Source organism: Gavialis gangeticus, unplaced genomic scaffold (assembly GCF_001723915.1).
Source record: "Gavialis gangeticus isolate Ggan-Ray unplaced genomic scaffold, GavGan_comp1, whole genome shotgun sequence".
Classification (NCBI taxonomy): domain Eukaryota; kingdom Metazoa; phylum Chordata; order Crocodylia; family Gavialidae; genus Gavialis; species Gavialis gangeticus.
The window spans coordinates 40,154,798-40,164,489 of record NW_017729022.1 but is presented as its reverse complement, the minus strand read 5'-3'; positions in this window follow the sequence as shown (position 1 = coordinate 40,164,489).

The following is a 9,692-nucleotide window of genomic DNA, read 5'->3' as shown; positions in this document are numbered from 1 at the left end:
GCTCCCTGTTCTGTTATCTGCCATGACTGAGAACAGTTTAGCTCCATCTTTTTTTGAACCCCCCTTCAGGTAGTTAAAAGCTGCTATCAAATCCCCTCTCAGTCTTCCCTTCTCCAGACTAAATGGTAGTTAGCTAATAACAATCCAACAGGCAGCACAGATCTATGTCAGGAGGCAAAAGCCATCCTGGACACATCTCTCTCCCTCAGACTTCCTTTCATGGGATTGGGCAAACCATGTAAAAACACAATACACCCAGGTAACTTGACTGTACATGTCTCGTTGTCTGGGTGTCCCCTAATGAAACACCTGGATTCTTGTTTGTGAAAGGATTTATTTTTCACAACTGTGCTTAAAGTTGATTGGAACTAAACATATAATTGAAAGCTGCTATTAAATCCTCCCTCAGTCTTCTCTTCTTCAGTCTAAATAAGACCAGTTCCCTCCGCTTATCCAAATAAATCCTGTGCCCCCTAACCATTTTTGTTCCCCTCCACTGGACTCTCTCCAGTTTTTCCACTGCCCCACTCTGTAGTGGGGGCCCAAAACTAAACACAGTACTCCAGATGTGGCCTTAGCAGTGCTGAAAAGAGGGGAATAATCACTTCCCTTGATCTGCTGGCAACGCTCCTACTAATGAGGCCCTGTATGCCATTAGCCTTCTTCGCAACAAGAGCACACCCAGCAGCATATCCAGCTTATTGTCCACAGTAACCCCCAGGTTATTTCATATGTAATGAATCTTCTGTATTTATCTCATGTTACATGTTTTCCAAACACAGTAACCTACCAAGATGTGCGAGAATCCTGGCCTTGTGTGCCACTAATGAAGTTTTCACTCAGTGGTTTTAACTGAGCTATTTTTAGCCATTTAGAGGAATCCTCATCAGGTTTTTTGTTGTTATTGTTGTTTTGAGGTTTTTGGGGGGGGGTTTAAAGAATTGTCACCCTCTTTCCTCTCATGGGTTTCGTCTCCCACCTCTGAATATGGTATTCATTCTTTGCTTGGCTTCCCCCCTTCTATTGTTCTTCACACCTCTTTCTTTATCCAATAATAGTATTTTTATCTTACATCATCTTTTCCTGCTTTTTCTCAAACTATCTTGCAATACCATTTTTCTGGTTTTGAAATATTTTTTTTTTCTTTACTATGTGTAACTTTTCATATCTCTTCTTAGTTGCCCAGCTTGAAGCCAGTGCAAAATGCAGCGGCATGCCTATTTGCTGAATTGAATAGCCTATAAAGAACAGAACACTTTGCTATCTTTACACTAGCCACCTATCAAGAAGTAGATGGAGCTTAAGCTGGTCCTGCTGGTTTTAAGCAAAACTGGGTTATGCTTGAAATAGCCCCTGTGAGCCTCCCCCTGGCAGATACATAGATGAGCTCTTTTTCTGTCTTTAACTGCCCTACCATCTTTCCTTAGCTTGGCAGGTGATCTCATTTCTTCTCTATCATCTCCTGTACTGTTGAGCTCTCTCTCTGGACCTCTGTCTCAGACCAGCCTTTCCTTTAACTAAAAAATGTCTGGAAAGCAGTCCTCTTCCTTCCCTACTCCTCTACTGCTGCCCCCCCCCCCTTTTTATAGAGGCATTAATGTGGGTTTTTCTAATAACCTTTGCCCCTACCTTTTTCATAATACCTCTGGATGCTATAAATTTAAAATATGTTGGTAAGCATATTATTTACATTATTTTTAATTGGCCTGTAAATTAAAGTATTTTATTGGCACACCCTGGGCATCTCAGTTGGTGAGCGCATTTAGTATTGTCCTTGTCCATATTTTGTATTAGATGAGTTTTGTGCATGTGTATGTATGTTGTGGATATCATGGTTTACCAAATGTGTATATATACCTCAACATGTTAACTTTTTATATAATGGGTGGGTCTACATTGCAGTCAGTGACTTCAGGTTATTTTAAAAACTGAACTAGTTTAAACTAGATAGCTAGCTCCATTGCTGGCGGTACATACCTCCATTTCCCATGTGTCCAGGATGGGTTTTGCCTCCTGATATAGATCTGTGCTGCCTGTTGGATTGTTATTAGCTAACTAGTTTAGACCTAGTGTGGGCTTTCAGTTTCCTCTGAATTCTGGAAGCTATGGGTGAAGAGGAGCAGGAGATGGATCATTCTGGATATGTCCTGTTTAAATGTTCTTCACCGAGCAAATCCCAGGACAACATCCTCCCATCGTACTCGGCCCTGGTGAGGCTGCAGCTGGACTACTGCATCCAGTTTTGGGCCTCCACAATTCAAAAAGGACATTGAGAAGCTTGAGAGAGTCCAGAGAAGAGCCATGTGTATGATCAGAGGTCAGGAAAACAGACCTTATGATGAGACACTGAGAGCAATGGGACTCTTGAGCCTGGAAAAGCGCAGGCTCAGGTAGGACCTGGTGGCCACCTATAAGTTTATCGGGGTGCTCACCAGGATCTGGGGGAACATCTGTTCACCAGAGCGCCCCAAGGAATGACAAGATCGAATGGTCACAAACTCCTCTGTGACCGTTTCAGGCTGGACATAAGGAAGAACTTCTTTACTCTCCGAGCCCCCAAGGTCTGGAATAGACTGCTGCCAGAGGTAGTTCAAGCACCTACCTTGAATGCCTTCAAGAGACATTTGGATGTCTATCTTGCTGGGATCCTGTGACCCCAGCTGACTTCCTGCCTTTTGGGCAGGGGCTGGACTTGATGATTTTCCAAGGTCCCTTCCAGCCTTAATGTCTATGAAATCTATGAAAAACCTTGGCATTCACTCCTTGCCACTGTAAAAGATTGGATTCTGAGTAAGTTGGACCAGTGGCCTGACAAAGTATCACATTTCTTATGATATTATATCTACTCCATACAGCAGTCACTACTATATATCCCTATCTGGTAGGGGTGTGCAAAGCGGGCCGTATTCAATTCGGATTCAGATTCAGCCTGAATTGGGGACAGTGACTTGATTCATTGATTTGGATTGCTGTCCCTGATTCAATTCAGCTGACTCCAAATCTGAAGATTCAATGCTGATTCAGAGAATCAGAGATTCAGCCACAGATACAGCTTTAAATGTTTTTTCTACATACTTCAGGGTACCAGGCATGGCTCATGAATGCTGTGAATCTGGGGTGGATGGAGTGTCCCACAGGATTGCGGGGGGGGGAGGGTGCATGTTTGGTGGCAAACCCAGAAGTGGATCGGAAATATGGTCCACTTCCAGGTCCACCGAGGAGCACACTGGGGGGCCCCCCCATGTCCCCTCAGTTCAGCAATCAGCCACAGGGGGACCCTGGGTGCCCCCCAGACCCAGGAGGCACCCATGGCCAAGCTAGGGGCGTTCAGGAGGGCCCCCCAGCATGCTCCCTGGTACACCTGGAAGTGGACCAGAAGTGCTTCTGGTCCACTTCAAGGTCTGCTTCCAAGCATGCTGGGGAGTCCCCTGTGCTCCTGTGGGACACTCCATCCACCCCAGCATCTCAGCATTCATGAGCCACTTAGTATCTTGAGGCTTGTATAAAAATCATTTAAAATCTGTGTCTATATCTGAATCCCCAAATCTTTCCAAATCTCTCCGAATTGATTCAGAGGGTTCTGATTCAATTTGGAGAGATTGAAGGGTCTCCTGATTCAATTTGGATTTGGAGATTCGGCCACTGAATCGGGCTGAATCTCCACCGAATCGAATCGAGGACCAAAGCTTTGCACAGCCCTACTATCTGGTATTAGCACAGCCCTCTGCTAATGGGGTTTGTTAGCTAGACTGTGCTTCCTCTGCTGGAGAGAGAGAAATCCACCTTTACAAACCTCAAAATATTAAAGCCAAACTGTTCAAAAAAAGGAGCCCAACTGAGTTCATATTTAGAGAGGAGATGACCAGAGGTGGCTAAGTGCCTTAAATACCCTATTGACATAAAATGAACTTGTGCTTCTAAATCACTTTAATGCTCTAAAAATCCCACCCAGTGCATTATAATATGGGCTTTGGCATTTAAATAGCTCTAAGATCGATCCTATGATAACATTTTCACCTGTAGCAAAGTAACTAAAGCAGCCTGATTTCAATTTTTACACATGACTTTAGCTTAAAGCTTGGCTTCTGTTTTTTAACAGCCTATGCTTCTATGTTCACCCTCTCATGTTTTTGATTAATAATCTTTCAGCTACATGTTAGTGAATACAACTAAGAATGACTTAGAGCATATAGAGTGTACTGTATAAGTATCTGAGCTAGCACATGAAAGTGAGCTCTGGTTTCAGAAGCACTATACATACCTTAGCATGCAGTTTCATGCAAGAACTACATATGTTAAATATTTAGTCTGTGAAGGTTTGTCCTGCCAGTTCCTGAGAACTCTCTCATCCAGAGTTAGTACTGTGCAGTATAGACACAATGTTGGAAAAAACCTGAATGATAAATTACTAGTAGAGAAAGGTGGCACTAGTCTAGAGTCAATCCTTCTTTCCTGTAAAAGCCAAACAAGTAACGACCTCTATCCCTATGCTCCATTCACAGTTCATTGTCCAGGCTTAGAGTAATCCAAGTTGCAGGAAGACTGACATCCTGCACCAGTGGAAAGCACAGCTTACGGGGTGTCTTCTACCTATTCTCAGCTGAAGCAACTGCTTCTCTGATGTTTGAAGGAAGATCTTGACTGGTGTCTATCACCTAGGTTGCTTTTCTGCTTTAAGTGAATTCAGCTGCAAACAATCCTCAGTGCTTCTACTGCTTCCCAGCTACTTTTCCTAGTCCCACTGTCTCTGGCTACTGCTGATTCCTGCCCCAAGTCCCATCCCGGTTGCTCATTGCTGTAGCTGCATCACTGTTTCAAAGCAGTTTCTGGAGTGTTACTTCATTATGGAGGAATGCAAGAACTGCTGAGGTGCAGGCCTTTGGAAGTTTTGCTCCATAACACTTTGCAATATTTCACTTTGTTATCTGAAGTGTTACGTGATGAATCCAGGCAGCTTTTTATGCACAGCTCTGTACCTCCTCTTCTCCTCAAACCTGTGCCTACTCCATTCTTAGTCTCATGAGCCTGGAGCACAGAAGCAGTTCAGAGAACATATATTCTCTTCTTTGTTTCTTTTTTCTCCTTCTTAATGTCAGATTTTCATCAGGCATGGAGGAGCTGTATAAGCCACCCAAGTCTACTAACAAACAACAAGATAGGAATGTTGGATTTAAAGAGTAAGCAGACAGGACTAAATTCCATAACTGTATCCTTTAAAGATCTTCATAAAAAATAAGAGATGTGTCCAACTTACTAGGCTGTGTTTCAGGTGTGTGGTGTTATAAGGTGTATGTGGGGGTCCCTTTCCAAAACTATGAGGTGAGTGGGCTGTTTGTTGAAGATTCCAGATCAGAAATGTATGGACTGTGAAGTGAACATTGCTAAATGTTATACACATAGTGATGGCCCCAGAAGACGTTACTCACCTGGCACCAAAAATGCAAAGAAAGCAGCTACTCAAGATTGCCCAAGGTTTCCCCTAGCACATACACAGCCAGCCTCTTCAAAGAGATGGTGCCACTGCAGCTTATTATACATTGGGACAAACAAAGCAGCCCATTTTAATATCAGGCAGACAAAAATCAAAGAATATTGGCTTTAAAATGTCACTGGAATTGTGCCAGGTACTAAAGATGCCTGTATTGAGATCAGTCTCAAATTCCACATGAGTAGCATTGCTGTCACCAAGTTTTTCAAGTCAGTACAAAAGCCAACCACTCTGAGCCAACAACAGATCATTTCTACTGTAAATATAAGCACAACTTGCAAGTAATTTATTTTGGACTTGGACTCCTGGATTGGATAACTGAAGCACTTCATCTTTAATGTTTACATTACAAGTTTAGTTTTGCTCATACAAAATCATGTGGCCTGAAAGCCAAATTACTAGAGTGCTCACTAGTATTTTTTTAAAATCTATTGTATTTCTTGTGAATGCTCAGGTGCTGGCTTCAGTGCTTTCTCTGTTTGCAGTGCTCCAATTTGTGTTTACATTGTTGTTATTTTTCTAGAAACATCATTTGCCTGCCAAAAACGTGGAGCTGGGCATGTTCTTGGGTGACTTAAAATAATACTTTTTGCCCAATGATATTAGTGCGTTCTCTTAAAATAAACCACCTTCTTCTAAAGGCAATGTTTGTGTTCCCTGGTGAACATTTCCTCTCTATTTTGAGATAAGAAGGGAAGAATTTGAGGGTCTGTGAACAAAGTGAAGAGGAAAAAAATCCAAACTCAGAAAGCAGGGTGAGTTATAAAATGCACCTGAGCTCATTTTTCACCTTCTTCATAGGGTTCCCTCTTCTGTGTGCTGATATGGGTTTGTGTTGGGTGAACATTTATTCCTGGCTTTCCAGGGGCTCTGTGCCTTCTGCCTCAGGAAACTTGCTATCACAATATACTTCTGGTGTTCCTTCTTCCAAGTGTCAAGGGCTTTCATGGCCATTCACGGGCACTGGTAGGGAACTTTCTAATATGGTGTTGAGGGACACAGGCATGGGTGAACTGGGCAGCTGCTCAGGGGCCAGACAGAAAGGAGGCCCCAACATTGTAATTTTTTCATTATTATTATCATTACTTCTGGCAAAGGGGGGCCTAATACTAAAAGTTTGCCCAGAGCCGCCAGAAGTCTAGGTACGGTTCTGTATTGAGGTCTGCATATTAATGGCAGATGGAGGCCAGATTGTTTCTTGAGGTTTCTTGATCTCTGTAACAAGAGAGCTTCAGGCTCTCTTTAAAGGAGAAAGAGAGAAAGAGGCCAAGGAGAGCCCCAGGTGGGGGGAAACTGAGAGGGAGAAGCTGCAGGAGAGCTCGCTACAGGGAAGTAGGGACTATGAGTAATTACTGTAGAGCTAGTTGCTCTGCAGTACAACAAAAGGACAATGCTGGTGTGAGCAATAGGAAACCTATCTGCAGTGCTAGCTGCTTGACAGTAGGACTATAGGTTGGAGCCCTTCAGGAGAGAGAAGGCACTGCTACGAGGTAGGCTACCATAAAGTCCAGTTAGTAAGCCCAATTAGAAGACATTAGAGACCAGCCTTGTGGAGTTTTGTGACTGGAAACAGGCAGGGGCTGAGAGAGGTACAAGCCAGGGCCAGAGCCAAGGCAGTCAGTCTGGACCTGAAGGCTTAAGAGGGAAGAGCTCTGCAGTGCTGCTTGGAGAAGACTGTGAGCATGCCATGCCTAGAGATAGCAAATGAAGGGCTGATGGCTACCAGTGAACTAAGCCCCAAGACTGAGTGGGAGTTTTTTGGTATAGAGCCAGGGGCCTACAGGTTTAGTTAAAGCCAGAGTGCTTATGTTTTTCATTTGAGTTTTACCAGTGGACTGGTCTTGCATCTGTAAGGGAGATTTGGAGGCCCCAGGGTGCCAGGGAGGTATGAAGCTTAAGCCTTCTGGGGGCAGGGCACAAGTCACTATAGCCCAAGAGAGTGAGAAGCAGGGCCAGGAGCCCAAAGCCTGAGAGGAGTGAAGTCAGTGCCTGAGAAGGGTGAGAACGAAGGCCAAAGCCCAAGAGAGGCAGGAGTCAGAGCCCGAGAAGTGTGTGACCAGGGCTGGAACCCAGAAGCCAGTGGGTCTAAGTTAAGGGAACCAGGAAGAAAGGGGCAGAGGCTGAGAAGGTTGAGGCACCCCCAAAAAGAATGTAGGTGGCCTGCTAGCAGATTGGGAGCCAGGTGCCCACCAAAATCATTAATTGGTAACACTTTTGAAGCAGGGGCATGGATGCAAGGGAGGTCAGAGGCCATGAATAGCTCTTCAAGTACACTGAGGGGTATGGGCAGGCCAAGAGGGCCACTGAGCATGAAGTAGGACTTAGACCAGCTGTCAGAAGAACTGAGGGTTTGCACTGGGATGCTTAGGCAGCCTCCCTTTCTAACATTCAATAGTTACATCAAGGCAGGGCAGGAAAGAAGAAGGGTACCCTAGAGCCAGAGCAGGGCAAAGGTTACATGCTACCAGGGGGCATCACAGCCACCCCTGGAACACAACTTGCTGCAGTCTCCTCTGCCCTTTGATAAGGCTGCCATAGGTTTTTCCCCTCTACCCAAAATTACAGTTCCTCCTTCCCTTTGTCCAGCTTTGTTGCAGTGTCCAAATAAAACACCTTCATTCTTCAGGAATTTTGTTACTGGGGTTCTATTTCCCTTGTCACCGTGCTTAGATGAAGTGCAAGATTTCTTTTCTAGCCCAGACTGTTGTACAAAGATTCTCCTTTTTCTTTTTTCATTAGTATGGCTTTACATTAAGCCATATTTTTGTGCTAAGGTACCAAAGCTGCATTGGCAAATGGAAATGCTTATAGCAAAATCACAAATACTTTTGGGTTTTCAGGACTAAGTAGAATCTTCTTCTCACTGGATGCATCTACATAAGATACTGCGTCACCGTAGCAACAAGCTACAATAATGTAGCAAGGAGCTACAGTGATGTGGCATCAGTGGGCATGAACTGTGATGCTGCCACTGCTGTGCAGTAGCAACGAGCTACTTGTTGCTACTACACAGTAGGATTGGAAACAACCCATGCCATTGCCAGGACTGTGCAGTAACAACTGTGCAGCTGGGGGTGCGTGTAGACATGCCCACTATGACCTATAAGCGGCAAAATTCAGAATAGCTGTAGCAGCATTAAAATTGTACTCCCCTGAAGGGATAGAAAGGGCTGTCCTGCAGAGGGCCAGAGTGTGGAGAGAGAGAGTTAGTCCCAGTAGGGCAAGGGACGCTGCTTTAGAGGCACCCTCTTTGAAGTAAGAGGAGTGATGTAACCCCAGCAAGGGGTTGAATGAGAGAAACATTGGCAAAAGCTGGGGAGGAGTCCTGGCCTGGGATTGGCTGAAAGAGTTTGTTTAAAACGGAGCAGTTCTTCCTGGGGGGGAAAGAGAACAATAGGGGAGAGAGCCAGGCTGGAGGCCAGGAAAAGGACCTCACCACAGGCATCCTTCAGAAAGCCCCTGTTGGAGCCCTGCAGAGGTAGCAGGGAGAGGCTGCACCAGACAGAGAAACAGTGTATCCTTTCTTCCTCTCATCCCCCTTGGAGCCCTGCTGGGGCAGGCACAAAAGAGGATCTGCCTGTCAAGAGACTCTGAGCCTGGGAAGGGGGATGCAGGACCAGGGGGGAACTGCCCTGGTTTTCTCGGTGAGTGAGAAGGCACTCAGGGGAGGGGCAGGTGCAGGGTGCTGGAGGGAGCACTAGGATAGAGGGAGCAGGGAACAGCTCCAGCCCACCAGAAGCCCCAAGCCAGGCAGGGCCCAGGGAGAGGCTGCATTTGCTGGGTGCTGTGAGGCTGTGTGGGGCAAGGAGAAACTGTTACAATCTGCACCCCAGACACCGCTCCCTGCTGAGCCAGGGGACGAGGGTCAGGGCAGGAATAAGCCGACTTGTAGGAATCGCAGGGGAGGAGCCACCCCCTGCTACACTGAGACCCTGAAGCACATGCAAGGGACACCACCAGCAGGGACCCACCCACAGCTCCTGTGCCAAGGACCCAGAAACAGTCCTGCTCCCTGAGAGACCAAGCCAAGGGGCAGTGTACACAGGGTCCTCATAGTTACCCTGGAGCATACAAGATATAGACTAAGTGTTTAAATAAGTTCTTGATGGTTTATTAGTCAGTGTATCAATTTATTTGTTTATTGGTTCATTATTTGTCATGGCTAATTTGTAAGCCTTCCCCTGGCATAAGGTATATCAGGGAA